The following is a 27,047-nucleotide window of genomic DNA, read 5'->3' on the forward strand; positions in this document are numbered from 1 at the left end:
TCCATGAATCAGGTGTCTTCGTGTTTCTCTTCGCGTGTGTGTGAGGTCAATTAGGCTGTGAAGCAGCCGCCATGTCCGTGTGTTTGACATCTAATGTCCTGTAGCGTTGCACTTGACGGTCCAATCTGTATCTGCTATGTTTAAGGCTTATTCAGCCGTCCGTGTTGTTAGCTCTTGCATTTTCTTCCGAAGCGTCCAATTATGCTTTTGACGCTTGCAGTTGTACGTGAGGCTCTCGCGGGCCTCCCACAGATACAGGTGGTGGTTGTCAACCGCGGGATGTTCATCCGATGTTGGTACTATGGTTTCTTGTTTCTTCTGCGTGTGCATGATTTTGCGCAGGTCCGTCCGCATAGTTTCCAGGACAGAGAATAGGCAGGATATTTTGCCTGCGCACCTTGTTCCAGTAAACTATTCGAGCTTGCGTTTCCTTGCGTTGGAAAGGGTGCGTGGAGAATGTGATGCTCAGTGCCCAGCGTCACCTTCTTGTTAGCCCATGTGACGTGTCGTGTGTTCTTAACTACAGTGAGGTGAGGGCATGTGTCCCTGTTAACCGGATAACCAAGGAGTGTGGAGTTGATCGGGTTGGTGAGAAGGGTGACGCTCAATGTGGAGATCAGCTCCACACACCTCCTCCGCCTGGCCTCTTCGCGTTTGTATAAAGGACGCGCAGTGAAGTCCTGCCCAATACTCTTCAGTGAGCACGCAGAAGGGTCCAAACTTTCGAAACAAAGAGAAGCGCTTGCCTGTTCTATTAGTGAAACCCGCATTGAACGGGAAGTTACAAACGCCACTGCTTTTTGCAGCCTCACGTCGTGCATCATTGCATTTCGACGGCAGCAATGCCGCTCGCGACACTCACCTTGGCAGCGTTTTTATGATGCATTACACGATATGCCTTGGTTGTTAGGTAGCAGGAACAAGTTTCCCTGTTCATTGCTTCATGATATTAGCTAAACAGTGCCCATTATCTCATTGCTTCTTTTATCGGGCGAAACTGCGATGCTTGTAGCTGATCACATGCTTCAATTATTTGTATTGTTTGTTATTTATTGCAGACCGATATACTACCCTGCCGAAACTTTGGCCAATGCCAGCCACGCAAAGGAGAAATTATGTGAGGATGTGAACAACACCAATCGGGAAGAGAGCTTTTCGGCAAGGTTTGACAACAGGGCTTCACGCATCAATGGCAAAGGTGGCAGGGTCTTCCTGTTGCACGCCGGAAGCGAGGATGGCTTCTCGAACGGCTTCCAAGCGGCGAAGTGCACTCTCAACTAGCACAAAAAATGGATGGGCCCCGCTTCGAGAAGTGGTTCACAGAACAGCTTATGCTTAACATTAAACCACGCAGTGTGATAGTAATGGGCAATGCGCCTTACATATCGTTCGCGTCGAGAAATTTAAGACGTCATCAAAAGGAAAGTGTAGTACTCATTCCTGGCTCACGGAAAAGAACTTCGAATTTTCCAAGCACCAAATAAAGGCATAGCTATTGGAGCCAGTAAAGCAATACAAAAAGTCGCAGTTTCGCCCTAGAAACCAAGCATCAACGTTGATAGCAAATTGGGAGATAGCTATGCGAAGGAGAATATTGCGTTTGTCGGCCGTAGAAACTCGTAGTAAACGTTCGCTTACTAAGTAAATTAAGATGCACGATCTCACGCACGCACAAGTAAACATGAAGACATCCCGCTCGACGACCCCGGAGACTATCTATTACAAACGCTAGTGTGAGGAATCGCCGCAGCATAAACGAGCGATTTGACCTTCGTGCATCTCTCGCTTTACCGCAGAGTAAATGTCGAAAGCACCGCGCATGCGAAGCTACCGGCACCGCCGGTACTTCGTGCACTCTGCGAACATCGTAAATCGCTTTGAAGATGAGGCCCGCGCTAGGCGTGCACTTTGGCCCCGTCGCAGATTGCATTCAAAGTACGGCCCCCGCACGACAGTGACATGATCGGTGTAGAAAAGCTCACTTTAATGAGAACACAGTCTCGGAAACCAGCACAGTATTGTGTTGTGGGACCCTATAATGTATAACTATTCCAATATGTTTTTATTCCAATGTCCTGACGTTAAATTTGCGTAACCGCCGACGCAAGCATAGGACGGTCATCCGCAGGGTTCTTTGAACAGATCAGTGAAACGCTCTCCTCGTTTATAGGAGGTCAGTTTCGTTTGCTTGAAAAGCGAATAAAATTGACGACACTTAACGCCTTCTCTTGTCTAATTGGCTCACAACTGGCGAGGAGCACGCTGATGAGGAGAGGTATTCGATGGGGCCGAGGCACTGCACTGAAAGTCGAGAACCCGATGAAGAGGGTGGTGCCGGCGTCTGCGATTGCTCCGCTTTCCCTTACTTAGCTTGCAGTGGCTCGTCGACAATCACGGCGGCATGCAACGGCAGCATAAGAATGACATTAAAACGGATCCTCAGCAAAGAAGAGTTGGCAGAACGAGGTAGGAAATGGGGCGAAAGTGCTCGAAAACGTTACGCGGCCGCGCAAGAAGTTTTAATACACGAAAATAAACCCATGATCCCCGGAGGTGCGAGAGCCAGTGCCTGAACGATCGGCGGCAGCCATCTTTTATTCCTTTCGAAACGGAGCACCCTGTGGCTATTAAGAAAAAAAGTTGTTTTGTTCGGCATATTAGTGCATCTTTAACGCGTACACTCTAAATACTAGAGAGGGTATTGCATGAGTGAAGCAGCCGACTTACTATTCAAAGCGTTGTTTTACTCTCCTAAGATGTCGAGTGGAGTGAAATTCATCGTTCACTCCGTCACCAACAAGAGAGTGAGATGTGCTTATGCCCGCTCCCCTTCATAGAGGTAGTAGAATGCCCGTTCTATACTTGCGGCAATAGAGAACAAAGCGTAGCGTAATCTTCTGCTTCAACTGTAGGAGGCTGGCCCCGAACATGGCGATGTATCACGCACACTGAGCTAGGAACACACCGTTTTGCATATAACAGAATAGGCAGCCACAGTTCAAAGGAACGCGTAGCGAGCGCTCTACTTTTTCATTCGGAGTTGCTCCACCTCGCGCGCGCTCTATATCGCGGAACAACACATCACCGAAGAAAGGTGATTCGTCCAGTGAGCAGCAACGTAGGCCATCCAAGGAAGATCGTGTGTCAGGCATCTGGCGTCGTCGGGAAAACGCGACAGTAGTTCGTCATTCCTTGGATATAGGACCAAATCCTCCAAGGTAAGTGAATTCTAACTTAGGTGCACATTCTCCCTATATGACATGCTATCGCCAACATGTCGTCGCATCGCTTAGCCGACGCGATTGACAACGGACTAGGCAAGCGCCCTGTGTCTCTCAATGTCACTCGAAAAAGCCAGTCATCGCGATAACTGCATGTGATTTTTATCACTTGCCGCTTTCCGTAAGAGCTTTGAACATCGCAAACGCTGCCAGAACCATAGTATTTTCAATAAGACGTGAGGCAACAGGACGCTTAAAATGGTTTGTTCACCAACCCATCATTGCGAGCCTGTGGAGCGTGCTTAGCGTGCGTTTTGTGTGTTTCAATTTATTGAGTTTGGCAGTCTACTGTGTACGGAACGCAGTTGAAATAAGGAATCACATAACAGAAGGCGTCATTTTGCCGGCAGCATGCTTTTGTTATAAATAAGCCGTGCGCTAGACTTTCTCTCGCCCAAGGGGAATCTGCGACCACTGAAGTTACACACAGCGCCAGTGCTAGTTAGAAACATTGTCGCAGGCATTCAGCTGCATGCTGCAAGAGGTCAATTCGGCGCGTCATCTTGAACTTACCCAAAACGCATGAGGAATCCATGTTTTATGCTAAAAAAATATAAACCCTATATAAGCGATCTTGCGCGCGGCAACTACAAGCGACGCGATGAAGATGGCTGTCGCGTTCGCTCGTCGCCTACAAGTCGTATCCGTGCGAGCGACGATATTGAGCGACACTTCCCCGGTGTTGTCGGTATGAGGGCTGCAATCACGAGTGACGCGTGCTTTAGTAATTTACGTTGATGTATTTTACTATCAAAACTAGCATAAAATATTTCCGGAGGTCTTGCAGTAGGTTATTATCCTTCCACGTATTAAAATTCAATCATTTACTCGTTCTGCGCGAGAATCGGTAGTATTTGAGTGATGTACATCCAGTTCCGGCTTCGCGCTATTGGCTAGTCGCTCATAGCACTGTCGGGCGACGAGCGAAGATTTCTAGATTTCCAGAACCGAGCCATCTGTTCAAGCGACGGCCCGTTTTGTCGCTCGGAGCCGTCGCTCGTCGCCGTCGCGCACTAAATCGCTCTCACAGTGTTTATCCCTAAGACTGAACTGTTTTTGCTCATGTATTGAAATGGTGTGATTATAGGGCTGGTTTTGTCTCCTGTTGCGGTTTTTGAGCACGGTGTGAAACTTAAAGGATTCTTATGTCTACGAATTCGGTGAATTGTCGAGCAGCTAGTTATGCATCGGCATCGAATATAACGGCTGCTGTGTGGAATTACAATTTCAGGGGCACTTTGCATACGCTTATTGTTTTGGACATGCCTGTGCATTTGCTAATATGAGTTGGCGTGTCAGAGTTATGTCACATGAATAGCTAAATCAGCCTTCCTCTGGGTGTTACAAGCGTAATGTGTGCATTTTGCTACTGCTTGGCAGATAAAAATGTGTTTATCGCTAGAATATTTTTAGTACGGAAATAAAATATCAAAATAAAATGTTGCTTTAATTCCGTGTTGTCGTACACAGAACAATAAGTTGGTCTAATAAACTAATAACTGCGGTTTAACTGCAACTTTTACATGCCTTCAAGAATATAAAATGCTAGATTTCAAACTGCAGCAGTAGTCGAGTCTGTCAAAAATGAACTCCATTGCGCACCTCATAAATGAAAATAAGTTCATGCCTTTTAGTAAGCTTAGATGCAGGCCGCAGTGAACTTTCTTGTTAGTATTGAAATGTGGGTAAGCTTGCGATAACAAGCCTTGTTTTCCTTTTCTATAGGCACATCCATATATCCATTGAACTGAAGGACGATATTTTCATCCCTACTGAGCATCATGTTTGCAGCTATGATCCTGAAATTATCTCAGGCGCACATTTCGTTGCCGCGCCGAACGCTGCGCTGCTCGACGCTCACCGCGTCCAATGCGGGGCGCGTAGTCGTTGCGCCGTAGCCCATTGTCTTACATCCCTTGGCGGGTCGACGGGAACGCTGTCGCATTCCACTCTTGAAGGCGAAGCAGAGTACCGCATGAGTTGTTTCTTCGTCTAGCCGAACCAAATATAGCCAAGCAACAGCAGTTCACCAGGCTAAACAGTGGTTCAACTAAAATAAAGGCTAGTGTGCTTCGCATCCTGGGCTTAGCCTTAGCTAAGCCACAGCCATTTTTTTGTCTTAATCTAAAAATGAAGGTTAGTTTAGCAGTTGACAGTTGCAGTCATTTGGATGTTTTGCATGCATTTCACTAGGAAGACTAAGAGCTATGACTTTCTTTTATTGCCATGGCCTTGACTGTCTTTTTTGCACCACGCCCTTGTGTTGACTTTTGCACACGCTATTTTTCAGGCACCCGCTTTATACAACGTAAGAAGGCAGCTGCAAGGACACGAGGATGTGAAAAAGCCAGTGCAGTGCGACTTCAAGTAGTGCACAGGAGCGAATGCCAAAAAATTAAAATACATTAGCATGCAATTTGGACACAAAAACTAGTGTGTGGGTATATTGGGTGTACCATTTGACCAGATGTCAACAAAATCAAGATACAGTATGTTACACCAAGATGAAAATTCTCACGTGCTCTAGGCAGTCATCTAAACATAGTATATTTATGTATCGTCTCTGATTGGAAAGTTAAATCAAGTTTGCTCTCTGGAGACAAACACATAGCAGAAAGTGTCATTGAAAAGTTAGAAATGTGTTTAAAAAAAGCTGATTAGTTCTGAGAAGTGACTGCTTTTTGTCTTGCCTCTCAACAGATACATCCATGTGATAAAAAAATAGTGGTACAATGAAATTGTATATTTGCTTAGAGACATGATACATACTTGCATGAGCACGGTGCCTGTGTTTACGATAAAAAGCAACAGCCCACGCTTGGTTAGGTTAGGCCCAGTACAACATGCAGGCATGGGTGATTGGCGCGTCTTTTTTTATTTCGGTGTCGTGAGGTTTACTCATGTGTGTATAGGTGCAGTGGCACGCAGTATGGCTAGTACAAAAACAAGGGGGGGGGGGCAGATATATGTTGCTCACTGTACGCGACACGGGGCAAAGGAAATCCGTGTTCAGCAACTATGTTAAATGCCATGTACGTAAATTTTACAAGGCTACTCATTCGAAGCGCGCACAGGTGCATATTGAAGAAAAGTTTTCCAGGGTACATAATTTAGTGCGTAATTTACACTCATTTCGCTCCAACCACGAGACATAATAATTTGAATATATTATATTGCACGGAAAAACCTAGAGCGAATTAAATTTTGTGTCAGCTTCGTGTGTATACTTGTAGTCTATCATATGCATTAGGTTTTTCGCGTAGTGCATTACCAGTTGACAGCCTATCTTACGATGTGTAATAAGTTTACATTACAGTTGTTTATTAGTTTACTCGTTCGTTTTGCGACTTATGAAATGCCAGCGTGTATATATTTTCGACATTTGACATGACCCTGTATGTTTTGCAGCACCCAGCCAACTGCCAGAAGTGACTCAAACACAGGCCACCAGTAAGTGGACATCAGTTGCAATTTTACATTATGCAGTTGGCTGCTGCCTTTTACTGAGGCTTTCTTTAATGAGATGGTGATATCGTTCTAATGTACATTTTGACCACAAAGGTGTCATCATGTCTCACAGAGGCACATATGGTTGCTATTCTCTGCGAGGGGCGTGTTCTCGTGTTCGTGAAGCATTTATGTTTGGCAGTATTGTCGCCCAATAAGTCAGGTATAAACACTGTAATACGCCACTGCCGGCAAGTAGTTGTGAGAAACGCTTTATATTATGACGCTGTAAAGTTATTTCATTAAGTCGAAGGAAAATTTTGTAGCAGGAAAAAAGGTTGCTATTCCAGGTAAACATGTCTTTTCTCACAAGGTATTTAGCCAAACTGTAAATGCGTAAAATTCGTGACTTATGAATAGATTTTAATTCAGCCTTTGGTAATGCTTCTAAAAGAGACTAGAAATAGCATGTGACTACCTCTCCAATCAGCACATCATACACTTACAGTCATAAGTCGTAGTTCCATGCAGTCTCGCAATCTATGTAACCTTTCCTTTCAGCAGCATTGGAACTGGTGGCTACATTTTCAGAAGGAGAAGTGCATTTGGCACTGTATATGTATGTGTGAATTCGGTTTTTTTTTGTATGTGTCGGCTCACTGACACAAACAGTGCAAAAATCAGTTGTACCATGAGGCTTACGACGCCTTCTACTGCTAGAAATGCATCACTTCATATTTTATAGTACTGCATGACATTCAAATCAAAGCTAGCACATAAAATGATCAAGAAAACTAATCGCTGTTATAGCTGTTTTCCTCAAGGAAAGCTTGTCATTTATAGGCTGTGTTAATCTGAGTTCTCCACCAATGTTTCAGCAGTATTATCCCTTAGTGAGTGAGAGATTGTAGGTAATTAATTGGGTTAGTATTTAAATGGTGTCCTAATTATGTGCAATTGTTCCAACAAAGTTGTCTAGATTACTTTATTGTGTAGTCTAAAGCTTATGAAACCATCAGCAACTACTGAGTTGCTAACAGGCATATGGATTTATTTAACAGGCATATATATGTGTATAATATATATATATATATATATATATATATATATATATATATATATATATATATATATATATATATAAGTATATATATCGCTCTCCTATTTTGAATTATATGTACATTCAGGAGAGCCTTTTTATGTACCATAGTAAAACATTCAAAGGTTTTCGCTGTGCCCATTACATCACTTATCATATGGATCTGTACAAGTCAATTGAAGATGAAAGATGGAACGCCCGTTACTTTAGTTTAATTGTATGTGCATCTATATATATACATTTCAAAACAGAAGAGAGGCATATATATATATATATATATATATGCCTCTCTCCTGTTTTGAAATGTATATATATAGATGCACATAAATTAAACTAAAGTAACGGGCGTTCCATCTTTCATCTTGAATTGACTTGTACAACGCAAAAATACAACACAGACCACAGAGCAGCACGCATGTTAACAGGTTTGATACACACGTTCATTCAACAGATTTGATACTTCAGGTGTGCTATTTTACACAAGGGGGAGGGGAAAGGGGAGAGAACCAGAAAGAAGAGTGGTATGAAAAAAAAAGCAATCTGCCAAAAAGCCTGAGAAGCATCGTGCAGCCAGGATCGCCAGCAGGACATCTAAAAAGCACTTTGATAAATTTACATACAGGACAACCTTACCTATCGTTTGTTTCAGTCAACTCAGATCACATGCAGCCGTTATTGCAATCAAGTTGTTTCCTTATGTCATATGAGGGAATGGTGTGGGCCCAAAAAACTGTTTAGAGCAGGAGGATTATGTTCCATGCTAGCCTCATTGCCTGCTTTTTTATCATTTTGTTATCAGCTGCTTATGTTCGGGCCAAAAAGTAAGAGTACGAGCTGATTCCTGATTCGCCATTCCACACAACGTGTCTTTGTGACTATGTGTACATGCAGATGATCCATAGATGAAAAATTTTCAGTGGAATCTCATTACAAGATACACTTGGTTGTAAGAGACATCTGAAGATGGTTTGGTTGGTTTTCAGATGTTTGCCACGTTAAGAGCACTGTATACAAGAGACACCTTTGTTACTAAGAATGACTTATTAAGTATTCACTACTTCGAAGGGACACAACCCAGGCACATTTACTTCGTGCACCTTGTATGCTCCGAAGGGCGTAAAGATCACGCAATCCTCACACAAGTCAATTGCGCATGCCTCTTTAAGCATGAACTAGAAAAGGAGGCCAACGAGGACAGTGCAGGGCAGAAAGCGTCGGCAGTGAAAGCTGACGAGCGTCTAAGAGCACCGCACAAGTATTGCGAGCAACAAGGCTTGCGAAGTGAAGTGTTTAACTTCCAGAAGTTGGGAAGGAAGCTAACACAATCTACAGTCACTAAAAAGCTGCGAATGTCTTCTTTAAAGGGCCCCTAAACCACCGAGGTTCAAATTTAGTTGCGGTGTTGCAGTTGTACACGATAAGGCAACGAACACGCAGCCACGAGAATTTTTCGAAATGGTGCAGTAATAGTGGAGCTACGTGTGTTTGATTATCAAAAAGTAGTCCCCGCTCATTTTACTCTTTCATCTGGTACACGCCCTCTGGACAGTATCGTCTTTTCCTCGCCTAGTAAACCTCCAAATGTTACGGGGCAGGCCATCACCAACGAGCTCTGTTGCGGCCGCGCTGGTCCGTCGTCCTGCGAGGGGTGGCGCTAATGACCTCGCCAATACAATGGAACTGTATGGTGACTCGTGTTGAAGAGCCTCATACGGAGACCCTTCTGTTGGTGTTTCTGTTCTTTGCCGCCATTGGCTGCCCACAATGGCATCGTGACCAACGCGACGAGGAAGAAGGAGTTTGTGTATTTGCTTGCATGCCTTGCCGGCAGTCGTACACTTTTGTTCGACCAATCGACAGCACCGGAAACTGGCGACATCATCAGAGACAGCCTGGTGACGTCAGGACAAACTGGGGGGTGCAGGATAGGCCTAGAGAGGCGCACAGGGTCGTTTTTTCATATTGTGGTTCTCCCGCAGTGCTACGCACTGTGGCGTTTGGCATCGTCGATTGTGAAGACATTCTGATTTCAATACGCGTGTTTACTTGAAATGTTCAAAAAACTGTCGAGAAGTGGTTTAGGGGCCCCAAGCCACCCTGAGCAATTATTCCTTCAGATATATCTAAACATACTTTAGTGATGATGCATAATAAAGTGATCTAGTCTGGCTCCTCAGGGTTTTCAAATTTTTGGTTTCGAGAGACATGTTTCCCATGCCTCTTGAGTATCTCTTCGAATTAGGCTTAACTGTAATGTACACACACAATTGTGTAACTCCTCCCGCAAATATTATTCATTAAGCCTGGTCATTGATGTGCAAATCTTGTGGTTAAGTTTGATGTCCGTACTTTTTAGAGATATGTTTATTAATACAGGCTGTTCTTATTGGTTCTTCGATGCAGCAGACAATGCCTAAAAAATTATTGGCCCTGACGACGAGAGCCCTCAAGGGGTAAACAACATCTCTGTTGCAGAAGTGAGCCCGATACCACCTGAAGTTACCATGACAGATGACATGGCAGCAATAGATACAGAGACTGCCAAGTCTACAGCAGCTGCAGCAGTGTACAAGGCAAGCAGCAGCGCGTCAGCATCCGCAGCAATGTGAGAAGGAACCGCACCAGGCCTGGTAGAGCAACATTGCTATCACTGTGACTTTTTTTGTAGTGCATACAACTCATTTGCTCAACGTACAAAAGCTTTTCACCACGACTGTGAGCAAGTGCTCTTGTGCAGCAAGTGCAAGACTAAGTTATGGGTTATGACACAGTACAAGCATCACTTTAAGATATGCAAATGCAAACATATTACAGTTGTTTCCTCCCCCGCCAGCCCACATAGCGACAACAATGTGGAACACATGGTGGGACACACCTCGCCCCCATTCGAAGATAGTAGTGACTGTCAGTGTTGTTGCTAGATGAAGTGGTCTTTGTAGGCAACTTGAAGGACAACACAGGTGTCATAAGATTGTTGTTGACGTTGTTGTTGAAGAGTTAAAAAAGAAGTTTGATGCAGCTGAAGTGCCAACTGATATTGAGCAAATCAAAAGCAACCACCTCAGAAAGCAACACTATCGAAATTTGGGTATCTATGTGCCACGAACTCTGGTAAGGATGGCATAGGACAGAAGTGCGATGAAAACCACACAGCCACTGCTGCTGCATCACTGGCCACAGTGAGCAGCGACTTGTAGGGCAAGAGAGTCAACTGAAAGGAACATTATGACATAGTGCCATGCTCCTTTGTGACTACTTTCCATGTTATTTTGCATGATACAGCTCAACCTCCAGGAACTAGACTGCAACTTGTCTGTAAAAAAGCTTTAACAGAAAATTATTTATAACACTATTGACACAGAACTATCTTGTTTTTGTGGGTTCGAGGTTCCCGAAAGTTCATTAAGGCAAAAAGTGAGAAAAAAAAGAACACGTGTCGTACTTACACCTTTTTAACAAGTACGAGGGAGACAAAACTTTTCTAGTCATGCATCTTCATCACACTATCAAGTTTTAAACGGCTTTTATAATTATTATTATTACCAGTTATATCTGAATGCATTGTATGCATGTGGCAGGTGTAAAATCAGGTCAGTTTTTTCAGGTGCCTTATCTGCAAGAGAGCCCAATATTGAAGAAATTTGAATTAAAAAAGCTACGTTAGACGAGGCCTTTCAGCACTTTATTGCGTGTGGTGTAAGCATTGCTCAATACTTTTGTGGATGAAAGTTTCAACCGTTACAGCACTGCGCTCTCCCACAGCCACATGTGTCTTCAAAGCGGTGTTTACTATATTGTGTTGATCTGTTTGTGTCTGCATAGAGCAAGTTTTATATTTATTTTTTTTTCCACCATCTTGTGCTTTCACTAAGCTTGTATAAGGCAGTTACAAAATGTGCGTCACTATAACGAACTGTTCTGTTGAGCTTACACTTGCAAATAATAGTGTTCAGACGGCCGCACTTCTATATAGGTGCATCGCTAGCTTTGTGTACGTTCTCATGTTTGTATTAAGCTTATATAAGCTAGTTACAACATGTATGTCACTAAGCATTGTGGTATTTTTTAAAGAACTGCTTGGTTGGTTTTACACTTGTGAATTAGTATTGAGGCGGTGGTATTCCATGTAGGCCCAATGCTAGCTTTCTGTGTGCTCACGTGTTTGTATTAAGCTTTTACAAGGGAATTACAGCATGTGCGTCACTAAGCGCTGCGATATATTTTAAGGAGCTGCTTTGTTGGTTTTTCACCTGTGAGTAATAGTACTCGGGTGGCACTAGTCATGTCTAGCTACACAGGGACCATTTGTATAGATTAGGCTCATATAAAGTAGCTACAAAGTGTATGTCACTAATGACTGTGATATTTATTGAAGAATTGCTGTGATGGCTTTACACATGTGAATAATAGTGGTCAGGACACAGTACTTGCGATGTATAGTTGAATTTATACAGTGCCAAACTGTAATAAAATTGTTTCTTGTATCTATTAAGGTATGGCAATTTATCATGCAACCAAACTGAGGACCTGAACTTGTACATACAAATAAACAGCTAATTTAAGAGTATATTGCTCATATTCTGCGAAACCAATTTAACAAATCTTGTACTACAATGCTGCAAAAATGACAGAGCTGACTGGGATGTACAGAAAGAGTTCTGCACTGGCTGAAGGTCTGCCCCACACTGGAGTTGGTAATGTTGCGTTTATTGGAGTAGAACAGAAAGTGCAGTTCTATTAAAAATGCGACAGTCGGTACTGAAACATAAGGCACACGAGCAGACGTGGCACATTTTTTTCAGGGCCCTCCATGCCCACTACTGCATTTCTAGTCTTTCTGTGCTCTGCGTATAAGCCCCTATTCAGTGAAGGTTTTTACTCCATGACAGTTGTTCTACTGGGTTAGTAGCAATATTGAAAAAAAAATTCAATGGTTTTCAAGGACTTTCGAGGCCCCGACACAGTAAATTCAAGGACCTCGTGCGATGTGTTTAGTAGTTTGGACAGGCAATAACTTGTTCAACAACATCGTTAACTTTAATGCAAACAAAAGAAAACGTCGCATTTCACTGATTTCAAACGCCTGAAAGACTGCTAATTTGCCTTTCACCGCCCATCACTAAACGCACAGAAGGAAGCATTTCAAGAAAGCGCTCAAAGTTTTTCTGCAACAGCTTTTCACCATCAAATAGTCATTTCTAATTTCTTTTTATTGTGCCTGTAGCTCAGGCCGCTTTAAACGCGCAGGCCGCTTCAGAGTAGTGACGCCTCATGGCAAGCAGCAAATAGCTAGGAAAAATTACTTTAAAATCCTGCATAACATTCCGCATGCCTATTCTGAAGGCCGCTTGGAATTGGGCCACTGTTTCTGAGGAGCCGCCTAGGGAGCAGTATATCAGAGGCCCTAATTTGATCTGATTTCTTGCCTGCATGCGTGGCCAGGACTTGGCTAAGGGGGTATTGGGAAGAGTACTTGCACTCTGTTCTGAATGAGTACAAGCACTCTGATTGGGGGAGTAGAAGTACTCGGTCTGGCGCAGTACTATTACCCGTGCGGGGAGAGTATTAGCATTCTGCGAAAGAGTACTAGCACTCCCTGTAGGAAGCGTATTATCACTCTGCGGGAGAGTACTAGCAATCCCTTGCGGTGGAGTAACAAAACCCTGTCAACAGGAGTTGACCTACTCTCTCTGAAAGAGGGCCGATCTACTCTCGAGAAGAGAGTGAAATATGGGACAAGCAGCTACTCCTTCAAAGAGAGTGCCCGGAACTCTCTTTGTTTTTAGAGTGCATATCCACGTGATAAAAAGATAGTGGTACAATGAAATTGCTGATTAGGTTAGTGACATGATAGATACTTGCAATGAGTACGGCGCCTGTGTTCACTGTAAAAAGCTACAGCTCATGTTTCGCTAGGTACTTACATACATTTAACAGCTTGAATAGCTTACATTTAACAGCATGTGAATGCAAGGGTGAAAATAGACACCACTGTGATTCTGTATTGTGAATGCTGACATGAAGCAGGCAAAATCTTATGTCTTCCTTTTTATCTATTTCTTACGCTTAACTTTAGAATTATGCCTTCCTTTTAGGTTCCAGAAAGGGGAAGAATTTGGAGAAGAGAATCCCATGTTTATGAAGTCATTATCGTTTACGTGCATGCTCGCGAAACGAATTCATTAGAACCGCTCGTTCTCCCGAAGCGAAAGCAAGGAGCAATTACGGCCTTTAAATGTGTACATCCTGGTGCACAACTTACGTCTTAGAAGCCAGAGAGTCACTTGAAATTGAAAATTAAATTTGAAATAAAATTGTGGTTTCTTCAAAGTATATGGCTACGAAGTATGCTAGTGGAGGTAGAGATGTGTTCAATGCAAAGAACTGAGAGCATCTGAGTAGAACACTTGTTCATGAATTGGCGGATGTGAACATATAGCGTTAACGAAAGCCCCATAGTTTCATGGCTTCTGTAGACATGATTATTCTGCACTTATGATAAAGTGCACAGTGTTACTTGTTCTGAGATGGATTCTGCAAGTGCGATAATTTTTCTTACTTTAGCGCATCTTAACCACTTCAGTAGGAAAAAAGCTTTGGTTTCAGGTAGTTTGTTCACTGTGAAAGTATATGCATAGTCGCATGCAATATCCCCGTGCATGGAAGGGATATATGAAACAGGATGGTGCCATTCTCAGTTTATGTTTTGCTTCTTTGGTTGTCTATTTCGTGCACTTCCCTGCCTGTCGCCTGATGCGTCATATGCGTCGTCGTATGTTGCCTTTGATGCATCATATTCATCCCATATGATTTTTAGTTCGCGTCTGAAGCCATGCTATACTTCAGTTAGATTGCATATTCTGCGAGTCACAATAATTGAGGTAATTATGCAAGCTACTCCTCAGAAGTATAGCATTCTTACCATAATGGGAATGAAAAGCTACCATATATGACAAGAAATTTGATGTGGAAGATTTTAATGCCAATGCTCCTTGCAGTCTTATACTTATTGCCTACATACTAGCTAATATCATAAATTTTATTTTATTTATTTCTGAGAGAGTGTAACGGATTAATTCCAACAGCACCACGAAACTACTTTCGTGAGGAGGCCAACCGAATAGGAACTATAATACGCCCCTGTAGCGGTTTGAGACCAGGCAGGATATTGCTGCAGATCCACAAGACACCCTCAGAAACAATGGGGTGCAGGACATACATGAATAACGTTGTTGGAAATATAAGCAAAGCTAGCTAGACTTGTGGCCTTAAATGAGAACTTACAACATATTCCTAAATGAGCTGTACTCGCCGTCATGAACATCCATACGCTGTACAGGACATTATCAAATGAGCGGCTGTCTTAGAATATCGAACACAAAAAAGTTTCTTGCACAATTTATCTACATTACCAGCCCCATGCGTAGCAGCTCATCTGGTAACCTTTGCCATATAATTGCACGCGTTTCGTACCAGAAATGTGTTTGCTGGCCAGTAATGTGGCGCATATTTCTCTTCGATCACAGTGTCAAACATTGTGAGTTTGTACATGTTTGTTGCATGTTTAACTTTAAATTGTATACTTTATTTTTGAAAAGAAGGGACCAATTAAAATTAAAGAATATTTCTACACTGTAATACTGATCATACTTTAAAGATTATACTTATGTTTTATTACAAGATGTGTTCCAAATTTAATGGGCATCATTGTAATCTGATTTTAAGTGTTTGTCTGTGTGTTTCTGAAATTATTACTCAGTTTCTCTTGTGACTGATCAATAAAGATTTGACCTTTTCGAGAGAAAATGTTTCATGTGAGTAACTCGGCGACTACAGATTATATCCCATTCACCAAGCGTGAGTGCAGAAGTTGCTTATGAAGGAATAAAATATTCCCCACATGTAAGTATTGCGAATCCCTTCAAACGTGGCCATGGATCTACATAGTGCTTTTACACTATTGGGAAGAGTACTAGGACTCTTTGGGGGAGTAGAAACACTCGGCCTGGGGGAGTAGAAGCATTCGGTCTGGTGGAGTGCTATTACCCCTGCGGTGAAAGTATTAGCGCTCTGTGAAAGAGTACTAGTTCTCCCTAGCGGTGGAGCAACAAAACTCTGTCAGGAGGAGTTGCCCTATTTTCTCTCAGTGAGGGTTGATCTACTCTTGAAAAGAGAGCGAAATATGGGACAAGCAGATACTCCCTCAAAGAGAGTGCCCAGAACTCTCTTTGTTTTTAGACTGTACACGTCATTTTTACGCCGTGAGTTGTTGCGGTTTCGTGACGTCAAGTGATAACCAGGTGAAGTGGGTGCAGCCTGAAAACATTTGGCCAATAGCCGAGGGCTTTTGGCGGAAACGTATCGAATCAGAAATAACTATTTTTCTTTTGCTCGGCAAAATCATGCATAACCAGTGTGCTCACGTCACATAACATGGGGAGCTATCGCAGTTTTTGGGACGTCGCGTGACAGACAGGTGCAGTGGGAGTTGTCCAGAAAAGGTTTTGAACGATCGCGCTGGGCTGATTGCAGAATTGGAATAGAAAAGTTTGGAATAGGTATACGCTATAGCGCCCGTGTACTTGTCCATATGCCTCGCGATTTTCAAATCCTGTTGCATTATAACTGTTTCATCCTGAAATTTTAACTCTTACTTAAAACATGAAGCGGTGGCGTAGGATCTGCAGTGGTGGCGTGAAGGTAGAACACCCGCCTCGCGTGCAAGAGGTCCGTGGTTTGAATCCCGGTGCCGCGCAATTTTCCACCGGAATATAAAAAAATCCGCGTGTTGACAAAATTGCATAAACAGGCCTGGAGTGTGGCCTGATCCCGGTGACCAGAACCGGTAATGCACTCCCTCACCAGAGCAGGATTGGCCACCCTGGTGCAGTACTTGGCCACAACCTCCTATATGAACACAACAATCAAACCCCGGCCCTCAGTCCCCAGCAGCTGCGAAGCAACTAACCGCGGCGGCGGTCAGACCTGCAAAGCAGCAGAGGGTGCTAAGAATCCCTGGCTCCGGACAGGCCGCCATTGGATTATGATCCTGGCAACGCTTAACGCTAGAACGTTATCTAGTGAGGTGAGTCTAGCAGTGCTATTGGAGGAATTAGAGGGCAGTAAATGGGATATAATAGGGCTCAGTGAAGTTAGGAGGACAAAAGAAGCATATACAGTGCGAAAAAGCGGGCACGTCCTGTGCTACCGGGACTTAGCGGAGAGACGAGAAATAGGAGTCGGATTCCTGATTAATAAGAATATAGCTGGTAACATACAGGAATTCTATAGCATTAACGAGAGGGTGGCAAGTCTTGTTGTGAAACTCAATCAGACGTACAAAATGAAGGTTGCACAGGTTTACGCCCCTACATCCAGTCATGATGACCAGGAAGTCGAAAGCTTCTATGAAGACGTTGCATCGGCGATGGGTAAAGTCAAAACAAAATACACTATACTGATGGGCGACTTCAATGCCAAGATAGGCAAGAAGCAGGCTGGAGACAAGGCAGTGGGGGAATATGGCATGGGAACTAGGAATAGCAGGCGAGAGTTATTAGTACAGTTTGCGGAACAGAATAATATGCGGATAATGAATACCTTCTTCCGCAAGCGCGATAGCCGAAAGTGGACGTGGAGGAGCCCGAACGGCGAGACTAGAAATGAAGTAGACTTCATACTCTGCGCTAACCCTGGTATCATACAAGGAGTTGACGTGCTCAGCAAGGTGCGCTGCAGTGACCATAGGAAAGTAAGAACTGGAATTAGCCTAGACCTGAGGAACGAACGGAAGAAACTGGTGTATAAGAAGCCGATAAATGAGTTAGCGGTAAGAGAGAAAATAGACGAATTCCAGATCAAGCTATAGAACAGGTATTCGGCTTTAACTCAGGAAGAAGACCTTAGTGTTGAAGCAATGAACGACAGTCTTGTGGGCATCATTAAGGAGTGTGCAATAGAAGTCGGTACTAACTCCGTTAGACAGGATACCAGCAAGCTATCGCAGGAGACGAAAGATGAAATGAAAGTTTATTTCCATCTTGTAAGGTAGAGATCTTGTAAGATACAGATGGAGAGGTGGAGGAAAAAAGCTGTCCATTGAACAGCTTGACAAGTCCCCCATCCCTCATTTGGACAGAAGCAGCATCACATTCTTTCATTCAAATATACGCATGTATACCGTACATACATGTTATTGCACATCATATACATTACTCAAGAAGTCACGACGATCATCAAGGAAAAATACACATATAATGGTCATAGAAGTATTACAAATCAATCACATATATCAGCCGGAGCTCATTGAGAGACGAAGAGAAAAGATTGAAACCAACCGAATTGTAATAGTTTAGGAGTGTGGGTAATGTATACCTCAGACACTGCTTCCCATAGTTTGACCGTGGTGTCGGTACTGCCCAGTCTTCAAAGTGTCTTGTGCTATAATATGGTGGTCTAGTTTGCAATTGGGCGAGTTTATGCAGATTAAAAACATTCTTATAGACTTCTGCCTTATAGACACGACTTAATCGATATTTGTACAGATTATACGCTGGAATTACCCAGGTGTTCATGAAGAAAGTTATTGTCGATGCAGTGTAGGGAGCATTATATGTATGTCGGAGATATTTTTTCTGTACTAAGTGAATAAGCTCTAGATTGTTGGATGTCGTGTTTCCCCACACTAACTGACAATAGTTCAAGTGTGAATAAAAAAGGGCATTATATAGCAAGAGTTTAATGCGCGTAGGAAGAATGTACCTTAAGCCGAAACATAAACATATACCTCTGCATCAAGATATTAAATTAAACTCGCGCAGTATTGAAATAGTCGAGAATTTCAAATGTCTGGGTGTCGTCTTTTCCGCGAACATGTCTTGGGATAATCATGTCAAAAATGTTGTAATCAAACTGAGCCAAATAACAGGTGTAATAGGCCGATTAACACTTTCCTAATATAACTGCTTTCGTTTTGCTCTCATTTACCTTCATTAGATTTAGTTTCGACCATTCCTCTAAGGATTTCATTGTACTGTTACATTGTTTAATGAGAGTATGGATGTCATTACCTGCGAAAAAAATACTGGTGTCATCTGCATAGATGATAAATCTTGCCTGAGGGTTTATGTTGACGATATCGTTAATATAAATATTAAAAAGTATAGGGCCTAAAATACTTCCCTGGGGCACTCCGCTAAGGACAGTCCTGGCTGTTGAAGTAAAAGTATCTATTTTAACAACTTGGGCTCTGTTGGAAAGGTAGGATTTTATAAGAGATAGTGACTGTCCTCGTACCCCATAATTCTGTAATTTCTCCAGCAAAATATTATGGTCAACTAAATCAAATGCTTTTGAAAAGTCTTCAAAAATACCAACAACTATTGCTCTGTTCTCAAACTCTGTTAGTATATATTCTTTCTGTTCTAGTAATGCTAACTCGACTGATTTGTTCTTACGGAAACCGTATTGATGTGGTGTTAACAAGTTATGTTTTTCAATGAAGTGTGTCACCTTTGGACACAAAATTTTTTCGAACACTTTTGAAAACACGGGTAGAATGGATACCGGCCTGTAATTTCTCAGATCATTACGATCTCCTTTTTTTATAAATAACAGTAACCTTTGCAAACTGCATTTTCGCCGGAAAAATTGCTGATTGCAAGCACGTGTTAAAAATATGAGCGAGTACTGGGGCAATAATGTCAACCACGTGTTTAATAGGGCCAACTTGAAGACCGTCTATGTCACAACTGGTGCTATTATTCAAGGCTTTTATAACGGACGCAACTTCATTCACTGTTACAGGATGAAGGTACATTGTGTTGTCATTATGAGCGCATACGTAGTTACTAGCCTGAGAGGATAGAGACCGAGTGTTACCGATACTTGTGAAAAAATCATTAAATGCGTCAGCGAGCTTAACACCGGATCACATCTGATCAAGAAACGCCAATGTCTGAAAGCCTCTAACCCTACAGCTAGAATAGAACTGGCAGAACTTTCGAAGGTAATCAACAAGCGTAAGACAGCTGACATAAGGAAGTAAAATATGAATAATATTGAACAGGCTTTCAGGAAAGGAGGAAGCCTAAAAATAGCGAAGAACCTAGGAATTTGCAAGAATCAGATGTATGCGTTAAGAGACAAAGCCGGCAATATCATTAGCAATATGGATGAGATAGTTCAAGTGGCTGAACAGTTCTATAGAGATCTATACAGTACCAGTGACAGCCACGACGATAATGGAAGAGAGAATAGTTTAGAGGGATTCAAAATCCCACAGGTAACGCCGGAAGAAGTAAGGAAAGCCTTGGGAGCTATGCGAAGGGGGAAGGCAGCTGGGGAGGATCAGGTAACAGCAGATTTGTTGAAGGATGGTGGGCAGATTGTTCTAGAGAAACTGGCTACCCTGTATACGCAATGCCTCATGACTTCGAGCGTACCGGAATCTTGGAAAAACACTAACATAATCCTAATCCATAAGAAAGGGGACGCCAAAGACTTGAAAAATTATAGACCGATCAGCTTACTGTCCGTTGCCTACAAAGTATTCACTAAGGCAATTGCAAATAGAATCAGGAACACCTTGGATTTCCGTCAACCAAAGGACCAGGCAGGATTCCGTAAAGGCTACTCAACAATAGACCATATTCACACTATCAATCAGGTGATAAAAAAATATGCGGACTATAACCAACCTTTCTATATAGCTTTCATTGATTACGAGAAAGCGTTTCGTTCAGTCGAAACCTCAGAAGTCATAGAGGCATTGCGGAATCAGGGTGTAGACAAGCCGTATGTAATGATACTGAAAGATTTCTATAGCGGCTCCACAGCCACCGTAGCCCTCGATAAAGAAAGCAACAAAATCCCAATGAAGAAAGGCGTCAGGCAGGGAGATACGATCTCTCCAATGCTATTCACAGCGTGTTTACAGGAGGTATTCAGAGACCTGCATTGGGAAGAATTGGGGATAAGAGGTAATGGAGAATACCTTAGTAACTTGCGATTCGCTGATAATGTTGCCTTGCTTAGTAACTCAGGGGACCAATTGCAATGCATGCTCACTGACCTGGAAAGGCAAAGATGAAGAGTGGGTCTCAAAATTAATCTGCAGAAAACTAAAGTAATGTTTAACAGTCTCGGAAGAGAACAGCAGTATACGATAGGTAGTGAGGCACTGGAAGTGGTAAGGGAATACATCTACTTAGGACAGGTAGTGACTGCGGATCCGGATCATGAGACTGAAATGATCAGAAGAATAAAAGTGGGCTGGGGTGCGTTTGGCAGGCATTCTCAGACCATGAACAGCAGGTTGCCATTATCCCTCAAGAGAAAGGTTTATAACAGCTCTGTCTTACCAGTACTCACGTACGGGGCAGAAACCTGGAGGCTTACGAAAAGGGTTCTACTTAAATTGAGGACGACGCAACGAGCTATGGAATGAAGAATGATAGGTGTAACGTTAAGCGATAAGAAAACGGCAGATTGGGTGAGGGAAGAAACGCGAGTTAAAGATATGTTAGTTGAAATCAAGAAAAAGAAATGGGAGTGGGCAGGACACGTAATGAGGAGGGAATATAACCGATGGTCATTAAGAGTTACCGAATGGATTCCTAGGGAAGGGAAGCGTAGCAGAGGGCGGCAGAAAGTTAGGTGGGAGGATGAGATTAAGACGTTTGCAGGGACAACATGGCCACAATTAGTACATGACCGGGGTAGTTGGAGAAGTATGGGAGAGGCCTTTGCCCTGCAGTGGGCGTAACCAGGCTGATGAGGATGATAACTTAAAACACCATACGTCGCGGCAAGGTGATGTTTACAATGCAACATTGCACACTGGTCTGTCATTCAATGTGCGCCTAATTATAACTGTATTGGTGCTGTTGTATTTTTCCCACAGCAAAATATGCTGAAAGCATTTGATAGTAGTGTTTTCGTAGAGGGGTTTACTGTAGTTCTTTGCAGTGAAACACCTCGCGGCTTTGTTTTGCGCTGCATTGCAATCCAGTATATATATATATATATATATATATATATATATACTACCAAAGACCATGATCGACGGCGTGATGAGAAAATGACTTGTATAGTATGTTCTGCAGGATAGGTCAACTGAATATGACGTGCTTCTTTGTCGAATCCCGATATATTATGATTATTCATAAATTTACCGCTGCTTCAAATCAGATATATATATATATATATATATATATATATATATATATAGTGTCACATGTGGTCGCAGTGCAGAATGCAGCAAAACTGAATGCCTAAACTAGCGGTTTGTTGGGCGATTAAGAGCCCTCACAAACGGGCTGAATTTGTTGCGGGCAAGCGAGCGCATTGACACGCTTTGCGCGTTTCAATTTGGACACCTCCGTAGGTGGAGCCGCAATTTGTAGCGATTGTGCGTTTTAGTAGACTATTAAAGACCCAAATTATGTAAACATTAACGCTCAATGTTTTCTTTTATACTTCATTAAAAAAAAATATGGGTACTCCATTTCGCTATATGTCCTACAAGTGATAATAATAATAATAATAATAATAATAATAATAATAATATAATAATAATTAAAACACACAAACGAATGACAATGCAAAAAGCGATGAAAACATAAACATGCTGCAACGGACATTTCGCTCGGCATCTTAAGTGATGTCATTTTGATGCTGACACTATCGCTCGTACTTTGTAGCGTTCCTTCACTGTTGTAAATTATTGCACCTACTCACTTTATTACATACAGAAATACAGAGTTCAAGTTCAGCCGACGCTATAATTGCAATGTAAATGTGCCTAGTGACGAAGCTTCCATGGAAGGCCATACGTTCAAACCATGGCTGTTCATCGCAGTTCATTGGGCTTATCGTCATCGGTGTGACGAGGGAACACTTCCGGCGGACGGAAAAATAATGCGGTGGCATGCCTGAGAACAAAAGGACCTCACTTCTGTTCATAACCCAGGCGCAAAATCCTGTCCTTAGAGCTGTATTTTCAGATGTCCCGCCATTCGACTTGATGCGTGTTTCGAGCTTTCAATGCGGAAAGCAAACCAGCAAAATGTCAGTCGTGCAGCTGCCGAGATAGCACAGCTGCACAGAACATACTTTTTTTTGGCGTAGCAGGAAAGTATTCGTTGTAGAGTGCTGGTCCCGTTGTCGGCCAGCGTAGCCACAGGAGCAGCACTAAAGCAAACAATTATCTGGCCTCGTAAGTCCTTACTTTTCACTCAAGAGGTTAGGAAACAATGGAACTACAAGCTCCAGCAAATTCACACAGACATTGACAAGCGAAACAACACAACCTATGAGGGGGGGGGGGGGTATGGCAACCGGCGACTATTACGGGCCTGCCTTTTTATGCACTTCGAGAGTCACATTTGCCTTGCGCAGAGTAGCAGGCCTGATACTACAGTTCCAGCCGACCTCTCTGCCTTTTCCATTCGATAAACCTGTTCTCCTTTTTGCATTACAAGTGATGGTGGACGCTGAAGAGCGGGTAGTAAAAAAAGAATACTTATAAGCATAAGTGAAGTATATTTATCTTTCTTTCCTCGACACGCATATATCAAATTGACTAGGAAGTTTGTTTTCGTTGAATCAATAAGCCTGTATCTTGCGTTAATCAAAGAACGCTTTGTTTCCTTTACCAACGTTTGTTCCCTCCTCACATAGTGACGCTTCGTTCGCTGCCCCAATAACCGCCCTCGCTGATGCCGGTGAAAATATGTTCGGAACCGCTCATCGCGCGGAGCTTTGGGACCTCTTTGAATCGGCCTTGATAAGTGCGTCAATTGATTTGTCATGGTATAGGAAATACGTGTCTAAAATCGCTGATACCGTCAATCTACAACAACGCGCTTGCGGAGCTCACGAGTCCCGGGTTCTTTTGGCGCATGTGCCTGCGCACAGTGAATGCGCACGCTCCTACACGGCACGTACAGAGGCACCGGCGAATCGGTGCGCCCTCGATATATAGGACTCAAGCTCATGCCGTGGCATCATTCGGTGCATCCCCAGAGCTCAGCGGCTCACCTGCGCATGGCCTTTGCCCTCGTCGCGCGGAAGGCATTCGGTGTGCACGTGAGCTGGGACGTGCATAGTGATCGGCGCTGAGCAAGTATACTGTGTCAGGACCACGGGCGGACCGTAGTAAAGCAATACAAGAGCGGACACTCCCATAGAGCTCGACGGCCCAATTGACTGCAGCGCACCAAGCCGTCGGCGTTAATACCTGAACCACACGTCCGGTTTCGGTTTTGAGCGCGCGCTTTTTGAATACTAGCTTGTACCTGTCACGCCGGCTCCGTTTTTTTTTTCGTTTGTCTCTTCTACAGGTCGACCGCGCGCGGCCGTTGCGCGATATCCTTCTATTAATAAGTAAAATTGATATCGAATGATCTTCACAAGCCTCCATAAAATATGTGCCACGTGCAAACTCATAAAGACGCAAGACGCCTTGTGAAATAAGGAAATGGTTATCTTATTCTTTATAAATGCTCGTTGCGTGCTTTTTATGCATTTATCCAACGTTGTGGCACCAGGTAAGCAGCAGTAGTTTCCGTAGGAAGCTCCACCAGACGACGTGAGCTGAAAAAAATAAATTACAAGCAAGTGTTGTTTTGTCATTAACATGTAAGAATAATGCGTGTAGAGGCGAAGCATGTGAAAGTGTTGAATAGGCGCTATTACAAACAAGAGCCATTCGTACTTACACACACGGCGTAGAAAATACCCGATTCATCCGAAACAATACCGTGCGTACCGCGAAAACATTCTAATTCCAAGTATTGCCCTCTTCCCAGGCTTTATTTCCTGCCCTTTAATAGCACGAATACACGGGCTACGGCACGTTTCGCCAACTTGGCTACAACCGACGCCATAGTACGCTACGAATACACAGAGGTGGCCACAACACAGGCTCTCAACGAGACCATGCTGGACGCTCGCAGAATTTCTTCTACTCGCACTGAAGACAAATGCGTGGGTGCCTTTCAGAAGCCACAAATTTCGAGCTACTATAGTTCCTGGCGTTTGAGCTCCTTGGCGTTCTCTTGCGCGTTCTGCCGGCGAAGCAACATTCCCGTGTTATCACTCTCGACAATTGCTCGTCACGTTTTCGACAAGCGTGAGTACCGAAAAAAGGCTTAAATTGTTGCGGGGACAAAAATTGCCATAAACTTGCCGCAGTAAGATTCAGTACGCGCCAAACTTAGTCACCACGGCCGAGCTGCTTTTCGATGCGTCACTAGAGGCGCGGCGATCGTGCCTCATAAGAAAAAAAAAGGGCCGGAAATAATTTTCAACAACGTTGGGCGTCAGAGAAAGCCCCACGAACTTGAGTTATCGGTGGATTAAAGCGCGTAACTGTTTACCGAGGCCGAGCTGCTTTTCGTTAACCGAGTCACAGCACCAGGCGCGCCCACTGCGCTGGAAAGGCACCGCAAAAAGTAATGAAATTAGTTACAGTAATGTTGGCGCTCAGAGAAAGCGCCCAAACTTGTCGCACTAAAATTCAGGACACGCGAAACTGCGCCACAGCACTCTGTACGACTAGCGTGCCCAAAAACTACCGAAATGACAAATTAATATTGGGGCTCATAGAAAGCGTCGCAAACATCTCCCAGTAGGATTCATTTATTTAAATTAACTGCGCCAAGACGGCCACGCTGTTTTTAGTTACCTGCATCACACGTCTAGCCTAGGTGCTGGGCAGTAAGCCTAATTACTTGAAATGCGTCGCAGCCTGCCGAACAAAGTTTGTCACCCAGCCGTAGTCCAATAGTGCAGTGGTGCCATGTCGAAGTACCGAAGGAACGCAAGAATTCGCCGGGAGTCCACCAGACCAGGCTAAATCCCAAGATAGAAAAACAGGCAGACAGGTGACCAAATAGGCCAACAGTCAGATGCGCGGCCGGTCTCTCTCGCTTCGGCGGTTTGTCTGACGAATGACGCAAGCACTCGGCTCGTCATTCGCCGATTCGCCAGTCGCTAGGCAACGGAAGTAAGCCGCAAAGTTTAATTTATTTGATACACAGATATTTTTACTTTTGCCGGGAAAAAATAAAAAAATCTATTAATCTCATTTCACATGCTTTTTTATCTATTCTCGCTGTATCAAAGGGTCGGCGTTAATACTATAGCGTGGCGTATTTCCTGTTTCCACTTTTCGCCGAAAGTCCGTTTTTGTTATATTCTTTCTGTATGGACCGACACTGGCAAACACGAAGTGGGCGTTCCTACGGCCATTGAAGTATTGCTCTTCGAAATCGTGCTCTGTGCTGCCCGTGCCCGATGCCGAGGAAGGCACCCTTACACTGCAGAAAACCCAAATTCGACTGTGACACCGCTCGAGCTTCTTGCGGCTGCGCTCCTTGGGCCGACCACGCCAGGGAGAGTAGTGGTGAGTGAACTTGCGACATTGGCCATTCGCTCACACACCACACGCCGTTGCTTGCGACTCCATGTCGAAGTGTATGCTAGAGCTTCTTTGTTGGAAATGGAGTTCACTGACAGGTTAACGTTCGCTGTGATGTTTTCCTTTGTAGTGTTTATCGCGGCAGCTCGAAATCTTTGTATTCCTGTTAATGGCCAATCGTCATGACTTGAGTAGAGAGCTACAGCAGTGAAATTATTTTTCAGGTAATACAAATCCATGAGTGGGACTGCAATTAAAACATGAACGAAAAATAGGTTATGTCTACGAGAATGTTTTGCCGCTCTGCGATTGCCTAGCGCCTGATTGTTCTACGTCCGCCGCAGTATGTTGGCGTTGTTTGTTGGAGCCTCGCAACGTCGAAAATTAATTTTGCGTAGTTAGTTAATCTGGCACGTTTCTCGTCGAGTGGTTGCAGGTCTATAGAATGCCTGAGTCACGCAGCCCGCTCAGCTAAAACGAAGTGTTGTTCTCGCACGCAAGTGCAGACACATTTTCACGTCAAAGATACACAACTTTGCACTTGTAAATGAATTTCTGAACGGATCTTAACTTCGCCATGACACTGGCACTATCTACAGGAGCAAACAAGAGGTGAGTCTCACAGAGGAAATTATCTATGTACAGCCGCGGCCACGTCTGTGTAGAGCGCGCGAGCAGACGGCCTTGCTCTGTGGGGCGGCACCGTTCGGCAGTTGCGGGATCAGACGCAATGGGCCCAGGAGCATGCGCGGCCTAATATACATGCAGAACTGCAGTGCACGAGTGGCAAAGTTGA

Source organism: Dermacentor variabilis, chromosome 2 (genome assembly GCF_050947875.1).
Source record: "Dermacentor variabilis isolate Ectoservices chromosome 2, ASM5094787v1, whole genome shotgun sequence".
Lineage (NCBI taxonomy): Eukaryota > Metazoa > Arthropoda > Arachnida > Ixodida > Ixodidae > Dermacentor > Dermacentor variabilis.